Here is a 12,135-nt window from a genome sequence, read left to right on the forward strand (position 1 = left end):
CCCCGCGGTTGTCCGACCCCTTCCTCTGCATCTCCCTCTCACCTCTTCCGTCTCCTGTGTCTTCTGCCGGTGAGTCTGGGCCACATGTCAGTGGTGCCTCGTAGCTCTCAGCTCTGGGACTCTGCAGTGCAGTCACTGGCAGGTATTTCTTCACAGGCTGTCGTGTAAACAGCAGCCTGTGAAGTTATCGGGGGGCTAAACGCCATCTCAGAGTGGTGCTAAGTAACGCCATCCAGTCCTGAAAAAAAAAAAAAAGCTTTTTCGGCACGTGATGAATGGCCCTGACACTCATTTTTATGTTCATTTTCACATGCTTTTTTGAAAACTAAGTGATGGTGAATAGGCCCCTGAGGGAAGAGCCGCCTGTGTGACTGACCTGCAATGGTGCCGCAACTGCTGCTGAGCTTGAGAGCTGGACATTTATAAATTCTATATAACTAATGTTACATTAAATATTAATGCATTCATCACCATTACTGTAATATATATATATATATATATATATATATATATGATATAGATAGGTAGATTTAACTGAGTATGTGTATAATATATATATTAATATTATCTCTATTCCCTTGAAGAAGTCTGCTGTTGACGAAACGCGTTGGGGGCTTTCACCCCACCTGACCTTATCCTCCATATATATGAAATAAGATAAGTTTTTCATTTTTATCAAACTTTGTATTTATCTCTATTTTTTTTATTTGTATAGTCTTTTTACTAGTGTCATTAATGTCTTTCCATTCATGTTTTTATATTGGTTGTTCCTATTAAATTTGTATTTTTATACTTACGTTTTTATGGTCTACATCTATTTGGTAGACGTATTTATTGCTCTATTGATTTATTTATTTAGTGATTCCTGCACATTCTCTGCACCTCAAAGCACTTTAAGGCGCTCTGACCTAACCACACTGCTCTCACATATTATATATATATATAACAAATTACCGGCACTCACTGATAACCGAGCTGGAAGATTTTTTACTGGGGTGCTCACCTAGGGGTGATTAACTCCTACATATAGCAATACAACAAAAAGCAGCACTCCCAGACCGTTAACTTTTAAAAAAAAACATGCTTTACTGTGCAACGTTTCGGGGCTACCCCCTTCCTCAGGACAGGTGTGTCCTGAGGAAGGGGGCAACCCCGAAACGTTGCACAGTAAAGCACGTTTTTTTTAAAAAGTTAACGGTCTGGGAGTGCTGCTTTTTGTTGTATTGCAAAATATATATATATATATATATATATATATATATATATATATATATTAGGGGTGTGCACCGGCCACTTTTCGTGTTTTGTGTTTTGGTTTTGGATCTGGATCTTTCTTCGTGTTTTGGATCTGGATTGGTTTTTAAAAAAAGCATAAAAACAGCTAAAATCACAGAATTTGTAGGTTTTTTTGCTCCTATGCTATTATTAACCTCAATAACCTTAATTTCCACTCATTTCCAGTCTATTCTGAACACCTCACACCTCACACCTCACAATAGTGTTTTTATGTCCAAAAGGTTGCACCGAGGTAGCTGGATGACTATGCTAAGCGAACGAGTGGGCGGCACAAACACGTGACCCATCTAGGAGTGACACTGCAGTGGCAGACAGGATGGTAGTTTGAAAAACTAGGCCCCAAACTGTACATAATGCAAAGAAAAAAAAGAGGTGCAAGATGGAATTGTCCTTGGGCCCTCCCACCCACCCTTATGTTGTATAAACAGGACATGCACACTTTAACAAACCAAACATTTCAGCGCCAGGGACTGCCACACGACTGTGGCTGAACTGATTGGTTAGTTTTGGCCCCCACAAAACAAGCTTGCAATTAATCTGTCCCTGCACAAACTGGCTCTACGGAGGCAAGATGTCGTCCTCATCCTCCTCATCCACCGATTCCTCACCCTCTTCAGTGTTGTGTACATCCTCATCCTCACAGAGTATTAATTCGTCCCTGCTGGAATCCACCACCACAGGTCCCTCTGTACGTTCTGGAGGCTGGTCTCCCTGGAAGAGTTGATAATTCATTTTTATGAACATCATCTTCTCCACATTTTGTGGAAGCAACCTCCTACGCCTTTCGCTGACAAGGTTCCCGGCTGCACTAAACACTCTTTCGGAGTACACACTGGAGGGTGGGCAACTCAGGTAAAATAGAGCCAGTTTGTACAGGGACCTCCAAATTGCATCATTTTCCTGCCAGTACAGGTACGGACTGTCTGACATGCCTACATGGATGCTGTCACTGATGTAATCCTTTAACAGACAGACGCACGCTTGTCGCTGCTGCTTTGAGGATGCAGGTGCGGCTACAGCCCACACATTTCACAAAGACAGAAAAAAAAAGAAGAATTTTTTTATTGTTTGTGTAGCGCACTTTGAGGATTACACCACCCTTTAACAGACAGATGCACACTTGTCGCTGCTGCTTTGAGGATGCACGTACAGTGCAGACAATTCACAAACACAGAAGAAAATATTTTATTTTTGTTGGAGTGCACCCTTTAACGGTCAAGCCAGCCGGCCCTTTACCTATGACACAGGCGCACACTTGGCGCTACTTTGTTGATGCACGTGCGGCTACTGCGCACACAATTCACAAATACAGAAAAAATATTTATTTTTTTGCACTTGGGGGGGAGCACCCCTGATGGACAGAGCACCCCCTGGACAACACTACAGCACCCCTTTAGGACTGGGACACTGCACAGGACTTTGGAGTGGACACAGCCCCTATGGAGAACTGACTGCACAACACAGTCCAGCCAGCCCCTATGGACTTTGAAGGAGTGGACACAGCCCCTATGGACAACAGCAGCACAGCACAACACAGCCAGCCCCTATGGACTTTGGAGGAGTGGACACAGCCCTTATGGACAACAGCAGCACAGCACAGCACAGCACAGCACTACACTACACTACACTACACTACCAGTCCAGCCAGCCCCTATGGACTTTGGAGGACTGCACAGAGCCCCTGTGGACAACAGCAGCACAGCACACCTCATCCAGCCCTATCTCCCACCCTCCCTCTTCACTGTCCACAACCGAGTGAGAAAATGGCGCCAACGCGGGTACCTTATATAGGATCCAAAACCTGCGAGACCTGGAAGGCGGGATGATGACGTTTTGCATCGATTTCAGATCCGAGTCAGGTGGGAAAAGTCGAGCCTGACTCGGATCGGCCTCGGATCCGGGGGGGGGGGTTCGGATTTCAGAAATCCGAACCTGCTCACCCCTAATATATATATAAAAAAAACATTCTTATTGTGCTGCTAATTAAGTTTGCTTGGGATGTATAGTGGGCTGAATGTAACATGCATACTGTAGATACCATGTGAGTTTAGCACAGTTATTATTACCACCTGTTCTTCCAGGATATTCCTTACAGGCAACAACCTCCTTATATCACCATCTCCAGTAAGTAATACACAATAAATACTGGGTTCATTTTCCTTCATATAGCGTATTTCAAGAAATAAACATATACGTCATATAACTTCACTACACATATATTTATCTAGGTGTAATAACAATAGCTGTTTTTCACAACAATATTTTCCTACGCCTCACATGATAGTACATAACATAACGTGAGATGTAATGACTTTTGTGACAAGTCAGAATACATATACAGTTATAGTCCAGAATGAAAATGAATAGGATCACTTAGAGCTCCGGCCCTGTTGAAGTATGGTATCCTGTACACTAAATCTGTCTCTTCCACAAATTCTTTACACTAGACAGTATGGTTAACGAATTTCCTCTCTATTTTAGGACTGAGGTCCTGATTCAGAGCTCGCTCTGAATCAGGGCCGGTCCTTTTTTTTTTTAGAACGGCCTCCTGGCCGCTCGCATAGCTGTGGGTGACCACCCACAGCTATAGCGAGCGGCCAGGAAGATGGTCGCGATGGTAAAGACCATCGCGACCATCAGGCTTGTGACGAGACCCTTGTGGTAGGGTCTCGTGGCCGCAAGCCCCAGACAGATTTCGGCTCAAACATAGCCAAAAGCACTACCACTGACATCACATGGGAACACCTCCGTCTGGGCAGCCACCCCCCCGGCCCACCCACCAAAGGGGGCGAACTGTCACTCAACATCGACAGCATGCCCCCTTTGGTACAAGCCCCGGAGCGACGGAATTTCCCGTCACTATCCTAGTTTAGCGCTAGCGGAGCCGGCTCTGTCGTGCGCATGCGCTCTGGGCCACCATCGACCTGGTTGCGAGCGCTTGCGATCGGGTCTGAATCAGGCCCAGAGTCTCCTTGTTATTATTATTTTTGTATTTTGTATAACTGTGCTGATCGGAATCCTGTGATTTGCTATAGAAAGTTTCTTTAAAGGAGACCTATAGACTCCCAACACTGGTGAACTCTTCTGCCACTAGGCCATAGGGGGGAAATGAAGCGTCCTAAATGTCTTTCTACAGAGAAAATGACCTTGTGATGGGGTAACGGCAGAAGCCAGAGCATACGGCCTATGTCACACATGCCGGTTCTGAGCACACGCCGATTCTCAACACACGCCGATTCTCAGCACACGCCGGTTCTCAGCACACGCCGGTTCTCAGCACACGCCGATTCTCAGCACACGCCGATTCTCCGCACATGCCGGTCTTGAGCACACGCCGGTTCTCTGCACACGCCGGTTCTCTGCACACGCCGGTTCTCAGCACACACCGGTTCTCACCACACGCCGGTTCTCAGCCGTTTGTGATGGGTTTTTCCCCTGAATTTATTAGGCATGTACACTGGCAGCATTTCATAGTGCGTGTGTGACAGAGCGCCATTCTGACATGGGTCGCAAATGTATTACTGCGATGTGGTTGTTATATCGTCAGCGGTGAGCTCAGAAGCGTAACCGTAGTTATAGGGTCCACCCAATAATCCTACAGAGAGATGAACTGCGTACATTGAGACACTATATCAAGACCTACGAGCAGATGAATAGAAATGTTTCCGCATGTCCTTGTCATCTTTTGAGGAATTACATAGATGGCGGAAAGACCACATTCAACATCACAACAAAATGGGAATTGTATTCAACCTGTTGCACTGAGGTAAGTAAATCAGAGACGTTTGAATATAGAATTCGATTGTTTTATTTTTTAAGGTAACAAAAACATGTATAATAACACATATTGTGCCACTTTCAGCTCTTTAAATGTTTTCTTATTAACCTATTTAAATTTGCAAGTTATAAACAGATACAAAATATATTATATATAAAACTACAAACACTCAGAATGGACGGAATGAAATAGTGTGCGTGGAGCAGGCTGTGTGTGACTTCGGTGCGCCTCTTCACGTTTTTTTATTCCGCCAAACATTTACATGACCAAACCAGCCCGGGTTTGTCGTGAAAATGTCTGACGCTGTATACATTTGTGTAAATTTGCACATAAGCCCCACACAGCCAGCTACTTGCACGCTATTACATCACCCTAAGATTGCTGTTTATTGAGGTGAAATCCCCTGAATTATAGGGAGAAGTAGACTGAGCTGGGGATGAACTCTCTCCGATGGGCAATTGTGTGGATTAGTAATTGCAGACATTTGTCCATAACTTGGTAAATATTGTGAGGTTGGAAGTGTACCTTGCGTATGATAACCGTTGAAAGAGCAGCACACTTGGACTCCAAGTTGGCGCAGTTGGAATTAAAATATTGTAATTATAACGCAAAGTTAGTGAGACTGCATGCTACATTTGTATTGCCTCAGGTACTAAAGAGAGAGACTAAATACTAGGGGCAATTAGCAGCTTTGTCATCAGCACAGAGCAGGAGTAATCTGTGCTAATTGAATAGGACACATTTGTGAGGAGAAATAGGAGAGCACATCAGGGAAAACAGCAGGATTTGAGAAACTAATTTCAATACAGTTATTTACCAAGCCAAATACTGTGCACCACCTTTAAAGAATTCACTGTCCGGCAACTTATAAACTGTTGTGAATTGAATAGATATACTGTACTTTGTTGCAATGTTTATGTAGGACATATATTAAGAATAACAGCATCTTTTGTAAAGAGTGGTGATCTTTACCGCATGTTTTATTAATCCGTTTAGTTTCATAGACGTACAGCCCGGAAGCGAGATTATTCCAGTACAATAAAACTTCCTCTTATTGTCTGTATAGTACATGTATGTAACTGTGTCAACTTCGATCCACTGAAGCTATGTGTATTCAGAAAAGTATCAGTATTTCTGTTTCAAATATGCACTGCCATTGAAGTTGTGAATAAATCACCACATGTTTAAGTACCAATTGGTTTGATACATTGTAAGAAGAACGAGAGACTGCATACTTCATTGTAAGGTAACTCCTGGAAATATTGTCCTTGAGTGTGGCTGAGAGAATTGTTAAAATACCAGAAGCTTCGTAATACTCCACAGTTTAGGGGTATCACAGCAGTACATGCCTATCACATGTATGACACGCCTCTCAGATGTAGCAGTACATGCTTATCACATGTATGATATGCCTCTCAGATGTAGCAGTACATGCCTATCACATGTATGACACCCCTCTCAGATGTAGCAGTACATGCTTATCACATGTAAGACACGCCTCTCAGATGTAGCAGTACATGCCTATCACATGTATGACACCCCTCTCAGATGTAACAGTACATGCTTATCACATGTATGACACCCCTCTCAGATGTAGCAGTACATGCTTATCACATGTATGATACGCCTCTCAGATGTAGCAGTAAATGCCTATCACATGTATGACACCCCTCTCAGATGTAGCAGTACATGCTTATCACATGTAAGACACACCTCTCAGATGTAGCAGTACATTCCTCTAACATGTATGACACCCCTCTCAGTTGTAGCAGTACATGCTTATCACATGTATGACACCCCTCTCAGATGTAGCAGTACATGCCTATCACATGTATGACACCCCTCTCAGATGTAGCAGTACATGCTTATCACATGTAAGACACGCCACTCAGTTGTAGCAGTACATGCCTATCACATGTATGACACGCCTCTAAGATGTAGTAGTACACACCCATTTTACCACCGCGCTCATAGGTGCTGCTTTCACATTGTCCGTGAATTGCATTTTCAATTGTAGGCAAATATGCACCCGTGGTCTCTTCTCTCCTGTGCCGGGGATTCTGTGCATGCGTGGTCTACAGACCACACAAGCGTGGCGGCCATTGGCGGGGGGGTCCTATGGAACCTTCTCCCAGCAAGTTATGCAATATGTAACCAATAGGCTACAGCGTGGACCAGGTTCCGGAATGAAACTAGGTAAATCTGACAGCACTGCATCACCCATAGACACCTATGAGGGATCTCAGCTACTGGCGGAAATGTAGGGACAGCAGCAGATATCATTGAACCCTCCATAATACATCTGGGGGATACTTAATATTTGCAGGTTTCCCCAAAAAACGGGTGTTTTTGAGGAATACATGGCAAGTATCACATAATAAATGAACCCCTGTGTGAGGATGTCTCCCAATCATTTTCCTATCTATTGTGTGTAATGAACTAAGGTCCTGAATCAGCGTACAACTGCGTACGCAGATCGGTCAATGGTACGTACTCCGTATGAATCACAGAGCATGTGCGTGAGATAGAATTGCTATGGCACTACGATCACGCACGCAGAAAGAAAGCCATTGCATAGAGAGTGACAGGATGTCAGCATTTGGGGGTGATGATGGGGTAGTGGTCAGAGAAAGGCAGACGTGCCACTCCTTTCATACGCCGTTACTTGGGCGTGCATAAATTAGCCACTGCGAAGGCAAACACAGCCTGAGTACTCACTGCGTAAAACAAGAGTTGTCATTTCTGAGACAGGTCAGACCTCTTGTAATAGTGCGTGATGGGCCTATCTTACTTGATGTTACTGATGTATACACAGGACTGTGAGGTATTACAGATGTGAGATAGCAGTAGTGGGTGTCTCTATGCTGGCTGTGCTGTGGCTGATGTTACTGATGTATACACAGGACTGTGAGGTATTACAGATGTGAGATAGCAGTAGTGGTGTCTCTATGCTGGCTGTGCTGTGGCTGATGTTACTGATGTATACACAGGACTGTGAGGTATTACAGATGTGAGATAGCAGTAGTGGGCGCCTCTATGCTGGCTGTGCTGTGGCTGATGTTACAGATGTATACACAGGACTGTGAGGTATTACAGATGTGAGATAGCAGTAGTGGTGTCTCTATGCTGGCTGTGCTGTGGCTGATGTTACAGATGTATACACAGGACTGTGAGGTATTACAGATGTGAGATAGCAGTAGTGGGTGTCTCTATGCTGGCTGTGCTGTGGCTGATGTTACAGATGTATACACAGGACTGTGAGGTATTACAGATGTGAGATAGCAGTAGTGGTGTCTCTATGCTGGCTGTGCTGTGGCTGATGTTACTGATGTATACACAGGACTGTGAGGTATTACAGATGTGAGATAGCAGTAGTGGTGTCTCTATGCTGGCTGTGCTGTGGCTGATGTTACTGATGTATACACAGGACTGTGAGGTATTACAGATGTGAGATAGCAGTAGTGGGCGCCTCTATGCTGGCTGTGCTGTGGCTGATGTTACAGATGTATACACAGGACTGAGAGGTATTACAGATGTGAGAAAGCAGTAGTGGGCGTCTCTATGTTGGCTGAGCTGTGGCTGATGTTACAGATGTATACACAGGACTGCGAGGTATTACAGATGTGAGATAGCAGTAGTGGGTGTCTCTATGCTGGCTGTGCTGTGGCTGATGTTACAGATGTATACACAGGACTGTGAGGTATTACAGATGTGAGATAGCAGTAGTGGGCGTCTCTATGCTGGCTGTGCTGTGGCTGATGTTACAGATGTATACACAGGACTGTGAGGTATTACAGATGTGAGATAGCAGTAGTGGGTGTCTCTATGCTGGCTGTTCTGTGGCTGATGTTACAGATGTATACACAGGACTGTGAGGTATTACAGATGTGAGATAGCCATAGCGGGAGTCTCTATGCTGGCTGTGCTGTGGCTGATGTTACTGATGTATACACAGGACTGTGAGGTATTACAGATGTGAGATAGCAGTAGTGGGTGTCTCTATGGTGGCTGAGCTTTGGCTGATGTTACAGATGTATACACAGGACTGTGAGATATTACAGATGTGAGATAGCAGTAGTGGGCGCCTCTATGCTGGCTGTGCTGTGGCTGATGCTACAGATGTATACACAGGACTGTGAGGTATTACAGATGTGAGAAAGCAGTAGTGGGCGCCTCTATGATGGCTGAGCTGTGGCTGATGTTACAGATGTATACACAGGACTGTGAGGTATTACAGATGTGAGATAGCAGTAGTGGGTGTCTCTATGCTGGCTGTGCAGTGGCTGATGTTACAGATGTATACACAGGACTGTGAGGTATTACAGATGTGAGATAGCAGTAGTGGGCGTCTCTATGCTGGCTGTGCTGTGGCTGATGTTACAGATGTATACACAGGACTGTGAGGTATTACAGATGTGAGATAGCAGTAGTGGGTGTCTATGCTGGCTGAGCTGTGGCTGATGTTACAGATGTATACACAGGACTGTGAGGTATTACAGATGTGAGATAGCAGTAGTGGGTGTCTCTATGCTGGCTGTGCTGTGGCTGATGTTACAGATGTATACACAGGACTGTGAGGTATTACAGATGTGAGATAGTAGTAGTGGGCGTCTCTATGCTGGCTGTGCTGTGGCTGATGTTACAGATGTATACACAGGACTGTGAGGTATTACAGATGTGAGATAGCAGTAGTGGGTGTCTATGCTGGCTGAGCTGTGGCTGATGTTACAGATGTATAAACAGGACTGTGAGGTATTACAGATGTGAGATAGCAGTAGTGGGTGTCTCTATGCTGGCTGTGCTGTGACTGATGTTACAGATGTATACACAGGACTGTGAGGTATTACAGATGTGAGATAGCAGTAGTGGGTGTCTCTATACTGAGTGAGCTGTGGCTGATGTTACAGATGTACACACAGGACTGTGAGGTATTACAGATGTGAGATAGCAGTAGTGGGGTCTCTATGCTGGCTGAGCGGTGGCTTATGTTACAGATGTATACACAGGACTGTGAGGTATTACAGATGTGAGATAGCAGTAGTGGGTGTCTCTATGCTGTCTGAACTGTGGCTGATGTTACAGATGTATACACAGGACTGTGAGGTATTACAGATGTGAGATAGCAGTAGTGGGTGTCTATACTGGCTGTGCTGTGGCTGATGTTACAGATGTATACACAGGACTGCGAGGTATTACAGATGTGAGATAGCAGTAGTGGGCGTCTCTATGCTGGCTGAGCTGTGGCTGATGTTACAGATGTGTACACAGGACAGTGAGGTATTACAGATGTGAGATAGCAGTAGTGGGTGTCTCTATGCTGGCTGAGCTGTGGCTGATGTTACAGATGTATACACAGGACTGTGGTATTACAGATGTGAGATAGCAGTAGTGGGTGTTTCTATGCTGGCTGTGCTGTGACTGATGTTACAGATGTACACACAGGACTGTGAGGTATTACAGATGTGAGATAACAGTAGTGGGGTCTCTATGCTGGCTGAGCTGTGGCTGATGTTACAGATGTATACACAGGACTGTGAGGTATTACAGATGTGAGATAGCAGTAGTGGGTGTCTCTATGCTGGCTGAGCTGTGGTTGATGTTACAGATATACCTCACAGTCCTTTGTATACTACAGATGTGAGATAGCAGTAGTGGGTGTCTCTATACTGGCTGTGCTGTGGCTGATGTTACAGATGTATACACAGGACTGTGAAGGTATTACAGATGTGAGATAGCAGTAGTGGGTGTCTATGCTGGCTGAGCTGTGGCTGATGTTACAGATGTATACACAGGACTGTGAGGTATTACAGATGTGAGATAGCAGTAGTGGGTGTCTCTATGCTGGCTGTGCTGTGGCTGATGTTACAGATGTATACACAGGACTGTGAGGTATTACAGATGTGAAATAGCAGTAGTGGGTGTCTCTATGCTGGCTGTGCTGTGGCTGATGTTACAGATGTATACACAGGACTGTGAGGTATTACAGATGTGAGATAGTAGTAATGGGTGTCTCTATGCTGGCTGAGCTGTGGCTGATGTTACAGATGTATAGACAGGACTGTGAGGTAGGGATGTCAGATAGCAGTAGTGGGTGTCTCTATGCTGGCTGTGCTGTGGCTGATGTTACAGATGTATACACAGGACTGTGAGGTATTACAGATGTGAGATAGCAGTAGTGGGTGTCTATGCTGGCTGAGCTGTGGCTGATGTTACTGATGTATACACAGGACTGTGAGGTATTACAGATGTGAGATTGCAGTAGTGAGTGTCTCTATGCTGGCTGTGCTGTGGCTGATGTTACTGATGTATACACAGGACTGTGAGGTATTACAGATGTGAGATAGCAGTAGTGGGGTCTCTATGCTGACTGAGCTGTGGCTGATGCTACAGATGTATACACAGGACTGTGAGGTATTACAGATGTGAGATAGCAGTAGTGGGGTCTCTATGCTGAGTGAGCTGTGGCTGATGTTACAGATGTACACACAGGACTGTGAGGTATTACTGATGTGAGATAGCAGTAGTGGGCGTCTCTATGCTGGCTGAGCTTTGGCTGATGTTACAGATGTGTACACAGGACAGTGAGGTATTACAGATGTGAGATAGCAGTAGTGGGTGTCTCTATGCTGGCTGAGCTGTGGCTGATGTTACAGATGTATACACAGGACTGTGGTATTACAGATGTGAGATAGCAGTAGTGGGCGTTTCTATGCTGGCTGTGCTGTGACTGATGTTACAGATGTACACACAGGACTGTGAGGTATTACAGATGTGAGATAACAGTAGTGGGGTCTCTATGCTGGCTGAGCTGTGGCTGATGTTACAGATGTATACACAGGACTGTGAGGTATTACAGATGTGAGATAGCAGTAGTGGGTGTCTCTATGCTGGCTGAGCTGTGGTTGATGTTACAGATATACCTCACAGTCCTTTGTAAACTACAGATGTGAGATAGCAGTAGTGGGTGTCTCTATAGTGGCTGTGCTGTGGCTGATGTTACAGAAGTATACACAGGACTGTGAAGGTATTACAGATGTGAGATAGCAGTAGTGGGTGTCCAT

The sequence above is a fragment of the Taudactylus pleione genome, unplaced genomic scaffold (genome assembly GCF_031769625.1).
Source record: "Taudactylus pleione unplaced genomic scaffold, aTauple2 ptg000047l, whole genome shotgun sequence".
Lineage (NCBI taxonomy): Eukaryota > Metazoa > Chordata > Amphibia > Anura > Myobatrachidae > Taudactylus > Taudactylus pleione.